An 18,162-nucleotide genomic window follows, 5' to 3' on the forward strand; every position below is an offset into this window, starting at 1 on the left:
ACTTTGTGGATGGAAAAAGGTATCTGGTGAGTTCAGCTATCTGATAAGGATTGTCCGCCGTGATTATATCTGCTTATACAGGGCAGGCATAGAGGTCTCAGAAAGGGATAAATCGCCAATACAACAATCGCAGTCAGAATAGTAGCGTTATATGGTTCGTCCCAACCCCCATAAAAGGAAATGAATAAAACTGGAAGGCTGAACTGAAACAGAATGCTCAGAACAGAACCTGCTAAGTTAATGTCAAGTTAAGCAGTGCATCATCCATCTCATTTTTCATTTGATCCACAGGTACACTTTAGTAGAGTGTATTCACACGACTTGGGAACAGAACTGATGTGAATGGTTATTATACACATTATGCTAAATATTTCAGCAGCATATAAAAAAATGGAGGAATTTTTTTTTAAAAATGCAATTGAGAGAAAGAAATAAGACCACATCTAACACAAGCATAGCATCTGCGCATACCTTTCCTTAGTTGCTGTTTGTACACAAATTCTTCTTTCTCTCCTATGAAATTAGAGACAGGCGATTAAAAAGGAGGATGTGTGACTTGTCATATGGCTGCACTCTGCAGCATAATATAACATGGAATTGTAAATAAAACAAAGAAATACAAAATACCATAAGAAGTGTAGGATCTGCTGGACTCAATCTTCAGCGGACTTTTAAGATCTACAACAGAAATCACAGATAAATACAAAATACCATAAGTGTAGGATCTGCTGGACTCAATCTTCAGCGGACTTTTAAGATCTACAACAGAAATCACAGAAAGACAAAAACAAAAAAATCAAAACCTGCTGATCATGGTTGGTGGACATATCCTTAAAGTTCATGAGTTGACTGCTGAACTTACTCAAATGTCACATTTCTAATCCCTTAGTCATATTATGGAATATCCACCAGCCTAACATGCTCTTGGCTTTTAACAGCCATTAAATTGCAACTCCAAACAAATATATAAATACACAGTTGATTGATGTGGGTTTAGTTTTATCTGTCATTCTGGTCAGCCAGTTCCGTGATTTTCACACCTTTTGCACATCCAGAAGGATAAAAAAAAAAAAAAAAAAAATGTCATGGCTCAGCAACTGGGTGTCCTACTGCTGCAGTGTGGTTTCTTTTGGCACGTCACTACCTCCAACTTGATCACTGAACAATGAACCGGTATCAGTACTTTTGCTCAGAAACAGGAATGGTAAAACAGAAAGTAGCAGAAGGATCACACCGACTAGCCAGTGTGTGCGTGATGAAAATTGCTGGCCAAAGTTACAAAATCTTTGTCAGGTTAAACCTTACAACACCTAAAATATCATTTTCTTTCCCAACTGCATATTTAGCAATTTGCCTGCTTTACCGTTTAAAACCCATTCATGGCTAGACTATTTTTTTTATTCACATGGTAAAAATACTAGTATCGGTATCAGTGCAAATGCTGAGTATTTGGTCGAGTACTCTTACTAGCCCAAATGCCTAGCCCAATACTTCCAGTATCAGGAAGCTGGGCACCGAGTCATTACATGCTGCCCGATTCCCGATTGGCCGGCTCCATGCTCCCTCGTCATGAGCCAGCTTCCCGGCCAATCAGGAAGCCCGGCAGCGTGTAATGACATGGCGCCCGGCTTTCCGATTGGCCAGGAAGCCGGCTTTATGCTTCCTCGTCGCCTCATGACGAGGGAGCATGGGGACAGCTTCACTGCTAATCGGGAAGCCGGGTGGCGAGTCATTACACGCCGCCTGGCTTCCTTAACCACTTCAAGACCAGGTGTTTACACCCCCTTCCTGGCCAGGCCATTTTTCAGTATTTAGCGCTGCGGTACTTTGACTGACATTTATTCCGTCATGCAACGCTGTACTGAAATGAATTTTACACCATTTTTTGTGGACACAGAGCTTTCTTTTGGTGGTATTTATTCACCACTGGTGTTTTATTTTTTTTCTATGTTTCAGAAAATTTAGGAAAAAAAAAAGTGTTTTTTACATTATGTTAGGAAACAATTATTACCCATTTTTTTGGGTAATATATAAAAGACGAAAATATAAAAAGGGAAAATATAAAAGACAGGGTCACGTCGGGTAAATAGACACCAAACATGTCATGCTTAAAAATTGAGCGCACCCGCGAAATAGCAAATAACTACAATACCCAAAATTGACCATAGGCGACGATTTAAAAGCTTTGACCGCTCATCCGTTTAGAGTCATCAGTGATTGATGGCCCTAGAATTATTGCTCTCACTGCGACGTTCGCGGCGATATGCAGCATGTGCGGGCGTAATCATCGTTTTCGCAGGTATGCGCACCTGACGCATGTTTGCATGAGTGTATGTATGAGTGGGGGCTTTTAAAAATGTTTAGACATTTATTCCGTCATGCAACGCTGTACTGAAATGAATTTTACACCATTTTTTTGTGGACAGATAGAGCTTTCTTTTGGTGGTATTTATTCACCACTGGGGTTTTATTTTTTTTCTATGTTTCAGAAAATTTAGGAAAAAAAAAAAAAAGTGTTTTTTACATTATGTTAGGAAACAATTATTACCCATTTTTTTGGGTAATATATAAAAGACGAAAATATAAAAAGGGAAAATATAAAAGACAGGGTCACGTCGGGTAAATAGACACCAAACATGTCATGCTTAAAAATTGAGCGCACCCGCGAAATAGCAAATAACTACAATACCCAAAATTGACCATAGGCGACGATTTAAAAGCTTTGACCGCTCATCCGTTTAGAGTCATCAGTGATTGATGGCCCTAGAATTATTGCTCTCACTGCGACGTTCGCGGCGATATGCAGCATGTGCGGGCGTAATCATCGTTTTCGCAGGTATGCGCACCTGACGCATGTTTGCATGAGTGTATGTATGAGTGGGGGCTTTTAAAAATGTTTTGGTTTTTTTAATTCTTTTTATGTGTGACTTTAATTTTATTTTGGAAACTAATTTTTTTTCCTGTTTTTTCCTGAGGTGGGCGTGGCTGAGCGGACATCTAAAGACGCCCGCTCAGATCTAGAGACCCCTCTTTTTTACTACGGCCGGCCCTGAGGTGGTTAATGGGACTTCCAGTATCGGTAAATACCGGGGAAAAAAATATCAGTACTCTTATTCAATACCGAAATACCGGTATCAGTGCATCCCTAAAAAAAATAAAACCTTTTGGCTTAAAAATTACTTCTAAGCTCACAAATACACAAATATCATTCACACTTGTGTTTTTCAATTCCTGGATGCACCCGACTTTTTTTCAAAATGCAGCTAAACGGACTGCAGATAAAAGCATCTAAAACACAAGGTGTAAAGAGATCCATTGGAAATCATTAGATGCATATATATGCGTTTAGAAGAACATTTTAAAAACACATAAATGTAACTGTACTGTCTTTCTTTAAAATTAAAAAGAGCTGCGCAAACTGTTGGCGCTATATAAATTCTGTACAATAAAGATAGATTCATCTGACTTTAACCGGGTGTGCATTTATTTTGGAGTTTTTAATGGTCACTTTCCAAATATGCATTGAACGTGCCTGTCTAAGCTCCTACCCAACTCTCACACTGCTGAAACGAGATTGTCAGAGGTGCCGTTTATGAAAACATCCAGTCACTACGGATAGGAGTTCATACCATTTACTCCCATTCACCACCTCTTACTTCATCTAGGTAATCCTGGATCCAGATTTGTATGTCCAGCTAGTATACAGAGAGTGATGGGAATTTTGTACTGAAAAGGAATACAAATATAGGAGACCTGTACTGTGAGAAACAGGTGCATTGGATGGCTCATACTTGACGCCAGAGACAGCCAGGTATACAACATTTACAGGAGTTCAGAAACAACAGCCCACATAGGTATGTTAGCACATGCTTCCTTTAAATACGGAAAGCAAACTAATTACCTTTTCTTGGTCTTAGAGTAGAACGTCTGGACACATCTCCTCCCCCTTGGCTGTATTCTAAATAAGACATGAAAAAATTGTGAGGAACAGAGAAACTATTTGAGCCGAATAGCACCCTGTAAAAAGGAAAAAGTTGAATACTTAAAATGTCCAGATGGTGCAGAGCCCATTTTTCAATCTACTTCAAAGCTATAGGCACTGCTCCTATTTGACATTGTTTGTGTTCCATACTCCCATATCCCCAGCTGCACCCTGTGGCTCCACTCACTAGGATATCTAAGGACAGAGCAGTGACATAGCAGCCAGCAGGTAAAACCACAGAGCACATTGGGGGGGGTCATACTATCGGATGCACCTGGAAGTGTTGGATAGAACCAGAGCTCAATACATAGTAAACCCAATCACACTCCTGACCATAAAAAAAACCCAGATATCGGGTGGGTGCTAAAGTGACTGTAGAGGCCTCTGCAGATCAAGGGGATATGAAAGTCAAGCCAACTTTATCCTTGGTCAATTTTATTTTTGACCATAGTTGTGTCACGTTAAGCGACGTTTCAGAACCGTGTGGTCCCTTCTATAGGAAAAACAAGTGCAAGTATATGTACATAACAGTGAAAAACAATAAACCAAAATCCCAAGGTTACTCTACTCCCCTTCTGACATCATAATGACATCACATTCCTGACATTTTATGTCACACATATAAAGCATCTGTGAGCACGCCAGAGAGCAAGAATTCTAGGGCAATCATTCACGGTTAACTCTAAATGATGACATGTAAAGGCTTTTGAAGGAGTTGCCTATAGACAATATTGGTTCAAGCAGTTTTCCCATTGTATTACAGGATCACACGATCTTGACATATTTGGTATTTTCTTTCTCAGTGCAACATCATCTTTGATATTTTATCTAAACAATTGGGTATTATATTGTGTTTAAGTGCACTCAAATTAATGTGTGTATTTTTTTAATTGAAAATAGATTTGATAATGAGTAACACAATTATCAATATAAAAATTGCAACTGCCTTCATGACATGAAAATGCAATGAATCTATTTCCTTGTACCGTCAGGACTGATATATGGGGGTTGATTTACTAACCTTATAAACATGCCACGAACAAGTATACACCTCTGTAGTGTGTTCCCTCCCAGCATGATCTATTGGTGGAATATAGACACCTTTGCAGTGTGTACACACCCAGCAGGTGTGTTGTGCAAAGCCCTGCATGAATTGCAAGGTGATGTTGTGTAAATTAGCTGTACATTGTGTTGCTTGCGTTGATGAATGCAGGAATGTAAATGCATGAGCCAACCATTTTTGTCTAAACTGTGAAGCAGCATTATATATGCATCATGTGCATGATTTTTCCATATATGGCATTAGTGGAATATGCTTTTAGAGACTTTTTGGTTGATAAATACGTTTTGCTGTGTAAAAATCACACGCACCTAGCGTGTGTTTAGGTTAGTAAATCACCCCCATGGTGTTTTGTTCACCATTTCCTGGACTCCGACGTAACGGGCCCTTCTACTTTGTTATTTTTCTACATTGTTATCCCTACTTCTCTGTAATTGTTCCTTAAAATGTCTTTTTTCTTTTGAAAAAACGAAAATAAAAGACTTTATAAAAAAACAAAATTGCAGCTGCCGCCATTTTATTCTACAGGAACTCTGCTTACAGAATACATAATGTTTTGGAGGTTTTAAGTAATCTTTAAGCCCAAAATGTGTATTAAACAAGTGCGCACAAATCTGGCAGTGAACGAGTTACGTTGCACTTTAAGTTGGGTAAAGCATATGAAACATTCTCTACATATCGCAAAAGGGATCATTTGCAAAGTCTAATACCAAATACAAAATCAAAATGTGCAATTACTGAAAATACATTTGTTACCCTTTCAGCCCAAAAAAACAAATTAAAAAAACCCTTACTATCAGTGGATGTGCTCTTGAAATTCGCCTTGCCACTAGAGTCTGCATTTAAAAATAACAGAAATTGTTAATTTAGGTTAGGAATGTATAAAACTCAAAGTCAGGTAGGCAATGAGCCAAAAACATTTTCTAAACAGTTTCCATTGCTCCTAGGCTGTACCCTCGCTCCTGCATTATGAATGAAATGTTTGCATCCATGACACAGGTAAAACGTACCTTCTTTTTGGCTGTCTATCTGGGAAAATGTGGTCTTTTCAGCAGCTGTAATATAGAGGGAAACAAAAATCAGTATACGAGGAAAAGTAAATGGGTTCATCTTGATAGGCATGCATGTCAAACAATGTGTACAACTTGCTGCATCCAAACAAACACAGTGCAGCACAAGGCAGGTCAAATGTGTCATGTAAATGGTCAGGTCTATTGCTCAATTAAAGTTAATGTGATTTGGCTGACGTGCATTTCACCCATAATGATAAGCCCTTAAAGGGAGAACTATGAGGTGAGTGAGAGGTGTCATAGTTAGAGCCGATGTGTGACATGGAAACGGTCACACGACGGCTCTATACATCGGGAAGTGAGCAACCACATACCATCACTTGCTCACTTCCCGATCATCTCCCTCCACAGGGATACCCCCCTCTCCGACTCTCGCTATATACTGAACTTTGGGTCACAGGAGGAGGTTAGTATATCTCCTCCCGTCACACTAAAGGTTACCCCACAGTTCTCTTTTAAGTGCCAATGCAATTATTTTCCAAAAATGATATCCGTTACTTTTACGTTTCCATTTTGGCTTTCCCAAGAAGGCACGGTCAGCGAGAAATCTGAACTTAAAGTGACATTAAACCCTCAGATTTTTTAACATAAAATACTGTAATGTGTGCCTTACTGTAATCCATGGTAGTTTCCCTTCTCTTTGCTGCTCTTCCTTTTAAATCTGTATCTGTTCTCATGCTCTGCAGAACTTCTGTTTTGCAGCAGACTGCCTCGTCTCAGGAAGCGATACATGGCGTCTGTGTATTAATTTCTATAGGCTTGTAACCTGAGCCAGCACTACAGGAAGAGGCCCTGAGCTGAAAAGGGAAGTTCTCCCCAAGCATGAGAAGACATGAGGATTTAAAAAGGAAGAGCAGCAAAGAGAAGGGAAACAACCATGGATTACTGTAAGGCACACATTACAGTATTGGTTTATGTTAAAAAATCTGAGGGTTTAATGTCACTTTAACGGTTTACAACTACACTAATATTATTATGCATACACTTTTCCTAGTATTTGCTCTTTTTTCTTCTACATTTAATATATTTCCCCCTGTGACAACTACGGTATTGCCTGTAACAAACATTCCTAAAATTTGCATTCATTAATTTTTAAATAAACTGAAGATAAAACTCCCATCATGATTTTTTATTCTTTTTGTCAAGTAAACCACATGAACACACAACACATTTCCTGTTGACCATGTGCACTTGCCAGTTACCAAAGTAATACAGTATGGGAACGAATGCCCAAGTTAAGTCATAAAATATAATCAAATTGATAAGACACTGTAGAGACAAACTCCATTTACATAGTCTAACCTTCATTCTCCTGTGCAGTATGCATCAGCGTTTGACTACACTGTTCAGTGCTCTCCTACTGACATGGTCAGACACATCCCTCGTGCATGATACCCCTGTGTTGTGATGAGGTGTGTCTGTTTCTCATCACTGCCGGCACTGGAGTTGTAAAGCAGGAAGCACATTTCCAGTAAGAGGAAAAAAAAAAGGATTCTCAAGTCGATTCCACTTGGAAATGCCTTGAAATACCCAACATATTGAACAACAGGATGCCATAGATCAGGGGTGCCCACAAGGTCGATCGCGATCTACTAGTCGATCACATAGCGATCACTGGTAGATCGCCATGTCCTCTCCTCCCGCCACTTCTCTGGATCCCGAGAAGAAGAAGTGAAGGAACCGGGGGAGGGCGGAGGACGGAGCCGATGTCACAGAACACTAATGAAGAGCGGTGAGGAGAGAGAGACGCACGGCCAGGATCTGACAGCCGGCGCCTCTCTCTCCCCTCACTGTTCGTCCGTTCTGTCACAGCGGCTCCGACACCCCCCCCCCGCGGCTGAAGTGCTCTTTCACTTCCTGTCGGATCCCCTGCTGCCTCTGCCCGGGAGAGCAGGGGGGATGCAGAGGAGAAGCTGAGCCCATTTGTGCGTAGACAAGCGGCAGAGGATCGGTACATGTCAGTAGTATGTACAAATCCTCTGTGCAGGACAAACACTGGAGCGATCGGCTGATCACTCCAGTGTTTGTAAATAACTGGGGACACATAGTGCTATGTGTCCCCAGTTATAAATGAATGAACAGGATGTGATTTACATCACGTCCCGTTCATTCATGAGTTTCTCAATGGGGAGAAGCACTCTGTACAGAGGCTCCTTCCCATTCAGAAACTGCTTGATAGTAAATATTTTCTGAATGAATAGGAAGCCTCTTTGCTTTAGATAGACTGTATTTGGACTTACAAAAACAAAGAAAAAACCACTACACTAAAAAGGAAGGCTTTGTCAGCCACCAACCCCTGCGCGACTCATTAATGGCCTTTCAGATGCAGTCATAGATTTGTGGTGAGTGTATGAGATGCTTTTCAGATCTCCATGATGATGTCAAAACAAACTTGCAAAAAATGGATTGTGAGGAAAATTTAGAACCTCTATTATGCTTTGACTTTAATATCAGATTGAAAGAGACTATTGCTGCAGGGAAAATAGCAACTGCTACATGTATAAAGTAAATGCACCAAGATGTGCACATACTTGCCGCAGCCTCCCAGTCCTTTCGGTCATGGCCAAAGCACTGGCTGTTCTGACAGGCAAACCTTTGCATCTAAAAGTACGTGCCCTCCCTCCCCTTCTGTGCATTTCTATGGAGCAGAGTCGGACAATCACAGTAATGGGTCAATTTAAAAAAAAAAAAGAGTGGACAGGCTTAGAGACAAAACTAACACTTGCTGGTCAGCTATGACTGATATCCAAAAAAGGTTAATAATGGAGATGTAAACTAGTCACATTAAAAATGAAAAGATGTCTCTGCAGATAAAATTTCTAAAATAATAGGATTGTATTATATGCACAGGGCACTAGACAATTTTTGCTGCTTTGATGCATACTAAATTAGTGTCCAGCTACAGTTTGGCAGGTAACTCAGAAGAATGGGCTTGTTCCATGTGGAAATATACATAATCCTGCCTCTTCTGTGGGTGAGGTCATCACTAAACATGCATCTCCTTTAAATATACCAAACAAGCACCAACCTCTTGATGAAGACATATTGATGTTGGCAGCAGAAGTATGTGCCATTTCTTCCTCGCTGTTCTCCTCTTCATTATCACTTTCACTGCCACTGTGAGTATCGTAATTATGATCTCCTCCTCCTATAATACACAAAAACAATTAAAGCAGTTGAGAATGTGATCTTTTGTGATTTATACTAACTCCTGGAATAATTGTGTAAAACACTACACAAAATTCTATTAAAGCATTTAGGAAGGGAGAACAAGAGCAATGTTTTCCACAAAATGTCAACTGGGGTCAAATCAGCAAATGAGGCATCCAGACTAAAAGCCACCTATGAATTAAGATGAATATTTCCTGCTTGAAGTAGCATGGCCCGGCTGCTTCTGGTCACCACCAGAGGCTGTTTGACGACCACAGACCTGCTTTACATAGAAACTGAATCCATGTAATAGAAGTACTGAAGAAGTAAGAAGAAATTGCTGAGTCATGAGGCTGCAGGCAATATTACTGGAAGCAGGATTTCTATTCCGTAAAGCTGGATAGACACGGTTTCATGTGTGTTGCAGCATGTAAAACGCATGCCTAGGTGTGAATGGTTCACAGTATTTCTTTCAGAACATACTGAACTGAAGCCCATAGATATAAAAAGATTTATTGTTCACACCATGTCCAGAACAAGTCCAGAACAGTTTGTTCCCGGACCAAAAAAGCATGCCAATGTAACCCTATGGTATTTTTGGGGTCTGTTCACACCAGGGCAGTCCGTACTGGTCCAGACAAAAAAATAACACTGCTCGTCTTATTTTCTCTGTTCTAGAATGCATTGAAACACACGGAAACACATCCAAAACGCAGAGACCATTTGAAAGACCATTTTAAGCTTTAAAAAAAAAAAAAAACACACAAAAAACACACTACGTTTTCCAGATCTGATCCGTACAAGGTGTGAACAAGCCCTTAGAAACCGATTTGAGGTTTAACAATAAACCACATGGATTCTATACATCTGAAGTAATTTTAATGCACATAGGGGGGAATTTATAAAAACTGAAGCAGACAAAATCTGGAGCAGCTGTGTACAGCAACCAATCAGCTTCCATCTTTCATTTTCAAAACCTAACTGAACAAGCTGAGGGTAGAAGCTGATATGTTATTATATGTACCTGCTCCAGATTGTGTCTGCTCCAGTTTAGTAAATTCCTCCGAAATATGTTTGACATGACAGTTTCAATTGCTTGTATTATAATGCATAATACCCATAACCCACATGTCGGGATGTGTGAGCTTTGCAATGTAATAGTACCAGGCAGCATTCAAGGAAAGCTTATATTATAATGCATAATACTCATAACCCACATGTCTGGATGTGTGAGCTTTGCAATGTAATAGTACTAGGCAGTATTCAGGGAAACCAAAACTAACTTACTATATTTTGTATCTACTGATGCAGGTTTACTTGTTTTGGAAACATTCCTCTTCTGCTTGCCATCACTGGGACTGGGCTTGCTGGCAATATTATCAATAAAACTAGTCTTAAGTTTTGTGCCGTCACTAAGACCAGGCATCCTGTCTGTATTAACAGTTTTTATCTTGTTGCCATCATTGCCACCTTCAAAATCGTCTCCTTCTGCTGAAAAGAAAATAAAACAAACATTTAATTTCATTTTTATTTGGTGCTTTTTTTGCTAATGGAAAGCAAATGTTGTGACAGTGCCTAGTAAGTATAGCAATACAAAGTAAGTAGATGTGCAAAGTACTGCAACCAATGTCAAGCAACCAAAACCATCTTTTAAACTTCTCTTAAAGGGAACCTGTACCCCACAAATAAAGATTTGCTATAATATGTGACATTTGTAAATGTTAATGGTGCTTAAAAGGGTTATTAAACCCTCCTGTGTTTTTGCATATATCTACTGCTAGCAAACAGTAGATATATGCAAAAAGTGTTAAACAAAAAAAAAAAACGCTTTAAGAGCGGTTTAAACTTACATGTGTCTTCGCCACACGCTCGCGTCCAAAAATGTGAAAATTCTCGGGCAGCCGCAAAGCATCTTGGGGCGGGCGCATGCGCAGTTCACATTTTCGTCCAGGAGCCGGGGAGAGGCACAAGGCAAGTATATGGATGGCGTGCACCCGCATGCAGACACTGTAGGACAGGAAGTGCCAGCAAGGACAGAGGAGTCAGCACTGAATCGGAGACCCGCAGCACCGCTGGAGGGACAGATGAAAACGTCAGGACAGAAGAAGAAGATGATGATCAGATTAAGAGACATCATTTAAGGTCAGGGCTTTAACCAGTTGCCGTCCGCCCGTTGAAAAAAAACGGACGGACGGCACTGCTGCATTAGCGGGTTGCAGTCTCCAAACGGCATTTTTTTCTGCTCGTGCGCCCCCCTAGCGCGTGGGCAGAAAAAACCTGTGCAATGCATAGAGCCGTTACCGGCTGTTTAACATATAGTACCTGTGCTATTATATAGGGGGATTGTTATCCCACTATGTAATAGCAATAACAATAAGTGCAAAAAAAAAAAGAGCAATAAAAAAGTCACATATAAACCCCCAAAATGTTTAAGTCCCCCACGTTTACGCAGATATAAACGTTAATACGCGCCCGGTGCACTAGCGCGCGAAAACGACAATTGCGTTACACACGTTACATATCGCCGCGAATGTCGCAGTGAGAGCAATCATTTTAGGGCCATTAATCACTGATAACACTAAACTGATGAGCGGTAAAAGCTTTTAAAGCGTCGCCTGTGGACAATTTTGGGTATTTTTTTTTTTTGGTTTTCGCTCGCACGCAATTTTAAGGCTTGACATGTTTGGTGTCTTTTTACCCGACGTGACCCCGTCTTTTATATTTTACCAAAAAATTGGGTAATAATAAATGTTTTATCATTTAATATAGGGGAAACTGTTTTGTTTTTTATTTCGGTAATTTTTACTTAATATAGTAAAAAATAAAACCCGCAGTGGTGATTAAATACCACCAAAATAAAGCTCTATCTGTCCCCAAAAAATGGTATGAAATGTATTTCAGTACAGCGTTGCATGACGGAATAAATGTCAATCAAAGTACCGCAGCGCTGAATACACCAAAATGGCCTGGATGGGAAGGAGGTTGAACACTGTGGACTTCAAGTGGTTAATTAACATGGGGGGGGGATCTTTGACTTTAATGTCACTTTAAGCAGTACCCAGAAAAATTTACCTATTGTTTGAAACTCCGCTTCAAAAATAACAGCTCTCATCCTGGTATTTGAGGGTGCCTAAGCACTTCTGTCCCTATAGGCTCATATGTGTGTATCTGCAGTGTGAGATCTAAAGCAGTGCTGCCTCTGACTGCTTGTCTTGCAAGATTAGGAGTGAGATTTGGTGATATCACTAAAGTTCTCGGTGCTGGTGGCTCTGACATGGGGAAGACAGACCATGCCTCTACTAAAAAGGGCCACCTCCCCCATAAACACCATGCAGAAGCATAGCTAGTCAGTATTGGGGAATAGATCGACAGCAATACCAGTAAATAATCCTTGTGCCCCCAAAAAAGGCAGGCACAGGGCGAACCTCCAGAGAAATATTCTTAGGAGATTGCTGAGAGCAATATGTAAAATTTTTAACCCCTTCGCGACCAGCGATGTACAGTGTACGTAGCTGGCATCGGGCTGTTTAAACAGGCTCCCGGCGGTGACTCCGTTTAAACCTGTAAAGCAGACAGTCGGCTTTACAGTAGAAGCGATTCTGGCGGCTCAGCTGTCGCCAGATCGTTTCTACGGGCCGGAAAAGCCGCTGCCCCCCGCAGTTGTGATGGCAAGTAAAAAAAAAAAAATAAGTTTAACAGTAACTAAAATAAATGTAAAAAGAATTAAAAAAATTATAAAGTCCCCCGCGAGCATGCGCATCTTCACGTAAACACGCGTCAGGTGTGCCTACAAAACGACGAACCCGCTACACCTGTTGGGTATCGGCGCGCACGCCAGAGTGAGCAATAATTCTAGGGCATCTCTAAACGGATGACCTGTGGGGGCTTTTAAAGCGTCGTCAATTGACTTTTTGGGGTACTGAATTTTGTCGCCGTTTCACGGACGCATGCAATTTCTATGCATGCAATCTACTCGCTGTAACCTCATCTTTTGTATTTTATTAAACAAATGGGTATTTTATTGTGTTTTGGGGTTTGATTAGGAATTGTGCCAATATCATTGTGCCTGCAGTCCGGTGCTTTGCGATCAAAATAGTGCTCGCAGCATTTTGATCGCACCGGACTGGACTGCAGGAACAGTGTGCCGTGTGATCCCATCCCGGTGATCGCATTGTGGCCGGAGGGCGTGGCTACGGTGCCATTCACTTCAATGGCCGCCATGCCCCCTGCTACGCAAATAAAAAAAGTGAGCTGGGCGCAAAGCGAGGCAGAGTTTTTCGGCCAGAATTGGTCCGGAACGCACTGCAACTGGTGTGAAAGGGCCCTGAGCCACTGCGAAGTGTCAATGCAAGACAAAAATGTTGTTAGGTTTGGTACCACCAGTTGGTAAACAAGATTAGACAGAAAAGTCCCTTTTGTCAAATGCCAACAATATGTTTACAAGCCCGAAATGTGACTATGAGTTTATCAAGCAGGGTGTAGACAGGAACAATACAAAAAAATGTTGCTTACACTAAAGTGGTTGATAAGATCTTACTTACTAAAAGCCTTGCTGATTTACTTTGCTTATACTCAAGCGTTATATACATATAGTTAGAAAACTATACAAAAAAGTAGAGCTGTAGTGGGGAAATCTTGGAGAGCTAACTAAACCATACTACAGAGAAGATCAGAAGAAATTGTAAGGAATATATAATTATTGCTCATTGTTCTGCCACAATAATCCAGACAACATTATCCATCTCATGCACTAATTACCTCTTTTGGGTTCTCTGATTGCTGGTCGGACCAATGGATCAACTTTATTCTCATCTGTACATAAAAAAAAAACAAAAAAACATTTTTATTAAACAATAACTCCAAGCATAACATAATACAATCTAGAAAACACGGTCACTGTGCTGCAAGGTCTGCCATCAATACTTCCAGGCAGATATAAAGGTCCCAGATTTATTAACACATCATGAACTGGATTTCTGCAGTTTACAAGCAGTACACGTACCTGAATTTGACTTGGTATCAGCCCCTTGCTGTATAAATGTACAGCAAGAAGCATCATGCCGATAGGAGAAGTGAAAGTATTAGTCAATCTGCAGCTTCTCCTTTAACTGTCCAAACACAGGATGGGGAGGGCCACGGCAAGTGAAAGGGAGAAGGTCACGTACCCCCCCCCCACCTGAAATCCCGGGTATTTCCCAGGGCTCTGGCAGATAAACAAAATGGTGCGGGACACCGATGGAGGTCTGTGTGGGTATGCTGGCTTGTCATAAGCACGTCAGTCTTTCCTGAAAAGGGACAGATTCTGTGTACCAGCTATTGTTTTTAACCCCATAGTGACCAGTGACGTTCATAGTACGTCACTGGCAGCGGGCCCATTTAAACAGACTCCCGGCGGGCTAAAGACGCTGAGACTCGGCTTTACAAATGTAAAGCCGACTGTTGGCTTTACAATAGAAGCGATCAGGCGACTCAGCTGTCGCCCGATCGCTTCTCCGGGCCAGTAAACAGCAATCTGCACTTCAATAGCTTATTTCTAGTGTAAAGGTGGCACTAGGGGTCTTTTGGACCCCCAGCATCACCTTAAAGAGTACCTGTCACTGCCAATCTGCTATCATACAGGGGGCTTGCAAGCCCCACTATGTGATAGCAATTAAATAAAAAATAAAAAACAGTTTTTAAAATTATTAAATGAACTAAATGTAAAAATAATTTTTACAAAATGCTTTAAAGTCCCCCGCACCCCCTACGTCTTCATGTAAACATGCGTCAGGTGCGCCTTCATATGAAAACGACGATGTCACATGTTGGGTACCACCACGCACGTCGGAGTGAGAGCAATAATTCTAGGGCTAATATTTTCACGTATCTCTAAACTGATGACTTGTAGGGGCTTTTAAAGCGTCATCCATGAACTTTTTGGGGTACTGAATTTTGACGCAGTTTCACAGACGCACACAATATCTAACCTGGCATGTTGGCTATTTACTCACAACCTCATCTTTTATATTTTGTTTGAAAAATTGGTATTTAATTATGTTTTGGGGCATTTAAGTGCATTTTTCATTACATTTTGGGGCTTGATAATACGTTGCGCTAATATCGTGCAACATAAAAAAAATTAAACCGACAACATTTTATTCTACAGGGTCTCTGCTTTCAGAAAATATATAAATGTTGATCATATCATGGGTACAAAAAAAGGTTTGGGTCACTAAAGGGTTAAAGTGTATGTCTGTAGAACAAATGCTCCCAAGACGACTTAGTGACATTAAACCCTCAGATTTTTTAACATAAACCAATACTGTAATGTGTGCCTTACTGTAATCCATGGTTGTTTCCCTTCTCTTTGCTGCTCTTCCTTTTAAATCCTTATCTCTTCTCATGCTTGGGGAGAACTTCCCTTTGCAGCTGACTGCCTCTTCCTGTAGTGCTGGCTCAGGTTGTGAGCCTGCACACAGACACCATGTATCCATTCCTGAGACAAGGCAGTCTACTGCAAAACAGAAGTTCTGTCCAGAATGAGAAGAGATATGGATTTAAAAGGAAGAGCAGCAAAGAGAAGGGAAACAACCATGGATTACAGTAAGGCACACATTACACTATTGTTTTATGTTAAAAAATCTGGAGGGCTTAATGTCACTTTAACTGGCAGTCCAATGACACATACGCCGCCAAACATGTCTGAGGTCTGTAACCAGCATAGAGTGAAATGAGGGGGAGGGGACTTGTACTTACCATAAAATACTTTTCTTGGAGTCTAATGAAACAGGACAGAGCTCTACATAACATTGGGAGTTTTTATGGCAGGTGTCAGTGGGGGCTCAAATGGCCTACAGGTATGAAGATGATATCATATAGCTGTACTTATGGGTAACTACCGGCACTTGTGGAAGGCATATGCTATTCCGTTACAAACATAAACTGAATTAACCGTTTCAGAATGGAAGAATAAATAGTATACAGCACATGATAGACTGCTGTGATGAAACAGGAAGGGTGTGAATGGAGTCAGATGGGCTCTATACATCCACTTTCAGTTCTGTCTCAGAGTCTCTTCCCCGTCCTGTGCCTAGCTCAGCACCCAGCATTGCCCTCCCTTCTGTGCCCAGCTCACCCCCAACATGGTCCGCCTCCCGACTACCACTCCTCCGTGTAGACCGAGTATTCATCTCTGGCTCTTGTCTCTGCCCGCCAAGCTATCCGTCACACCAGCAGCGGAACCTTCTGCCACTTCCTGGTCTACAAGCGTTCCGCCCTTACAGGTTTCCGCAGGAGGCTAATCTTGATACACCGAAAGTAGGCGTGTCTTATGGTTTCGTTTTTGAAGCGAAGTAAGTCGGAAGGACCGCTGTAGGGGCGTGGCCTCGGCGTTTACTAAATATAGGGAAGCTGCTGTAGGGGCGGGTCCTTTGCGTCTACTGATATATGGAGTATGATGTAGGGGCGTGTCCTCTGCGTCTGGTATTATAGGGAGGCTGCTGTAGAGGCGTGTCCTCTACGTTTACTGGCATAGGGAGGCTGGCTCCGTCTAATTTCAAATCTAATAGGCTTCCTGTCTGTTTCTTCAATGGATGAAACATGTCACCAGTGAAGTTAGAACTGGTGTTTTGTTGTTTTTTTTTTAATTCTTTATTGACTGAAACAGTGTCAAAATTCACAATATATGAGCAAGAGGTAAGTGTACAAAGTCCACAGACTCCATAATAAAACGGACTACACCGTATTACACACATACTGTTTCCCCCGAAAATAAGACACTGTCTTTTTTTTGGGGGGGCTCAAAAAAACACACTAGGTCTTATTTTCAGGGTAGGTCTTATTTTTAATGTACAGCAATCCAAAGTTAACGCAGATCCAAATGAAATAATCCAAAATGGCGAAGTTAAGAATAGGGTAATCAGGGTGCCTTACCTTTCCAAGAGCAATTTGGTAACCAATCGCTGGCCAGAATGAGTGAAGCGCACTTTTACTATCGATTCCTCACAGGCGGAGTGCATTTGGTATCACTCCGCCTGTGACAAGAGTCGGCGCTATAGAGGAAGCACCGGCTTATGTGGCTCTGCTCTCTCCGGTGCCGCCTCGCTCCCTCTAGCACTGGCTTAGTTGGCTCCGCTGATTCTCTCCTGCCTCTCCTGCGGCTCTTCAAGTTCCCCCTTATGCCACCACCGGCCCTGGGAATGGTCACAACTAGGTCTTATTTTCGGGGTAGGTCTTATATCTTAGCAATTCCCAAAAATAGTACTAGGTCTTAATTTCGGGGTAGGTCTTATTTTCGGGGAAACAGGGTATAACCTGACTTATAAAGTCATATAGAACTGGTGTTTTTATGTATTTCAGGCGTGAATAAGACAAGTTACTGTGTCCCTATTGAACTAAAGTGACACTAAACTGAGGAGTTAAAGTAGCATTAAACTCTCAAGCTTTTTTAAATAATAAATCCAGATCAAACAAATATACGTTGCTCAGCAAAGCATTGCTTTACATTTCTGCTAAAACACAATCATGTTTCTGAACAGCTACAGCTGGCTCCAAGTCTCTCAGCTCAGCTTCCCTAAACATCCTGTCCAGTACAAGATTGCAAAGGACAGTGCAGTCTCCAGTAACTATTCATCTACTAGCTGGGAGCAGAGGGGGTAGCTTGATTTGTTGTGTCTGTGGAGACATACACAGCTTAATATCACACACAAGTTTGACTGCATAGCAAAGAAGAAGTCAGAAAGGGGTCACTATAAAACAGGAAGTCAGGACCAGTGCTCAGGGGACCGGCTGATTCTAGCAGGGCTATTCACAAATGGGTGAAGGGTTTGGAGAAGGCTGGAGGAGTGAACAATCTAGGACAGGGGTGGCAAACTCAAATTCATCGGGGGCCGCATCAGCAGTATGGTTACCCTCAAAGGGCC

The sequence above is a fragment of the Nanorana parkeri genome, unplaced genomic scaffold (assembly GCF_000935625.1).
Source record: "Nanorana parkeri isolate BGI_ZX_2015 unplaced genomic scaffold, ASM93562v1 scaffold1293, whole genome shotgun sequence".
NCBI classification, from domain to species: domain Eukaryota; kingdom Metazoa; phylum Chordata; class Amphibia; order Anura; family Dicroglossidae; genus Nanorana; species Nanorana parkeri.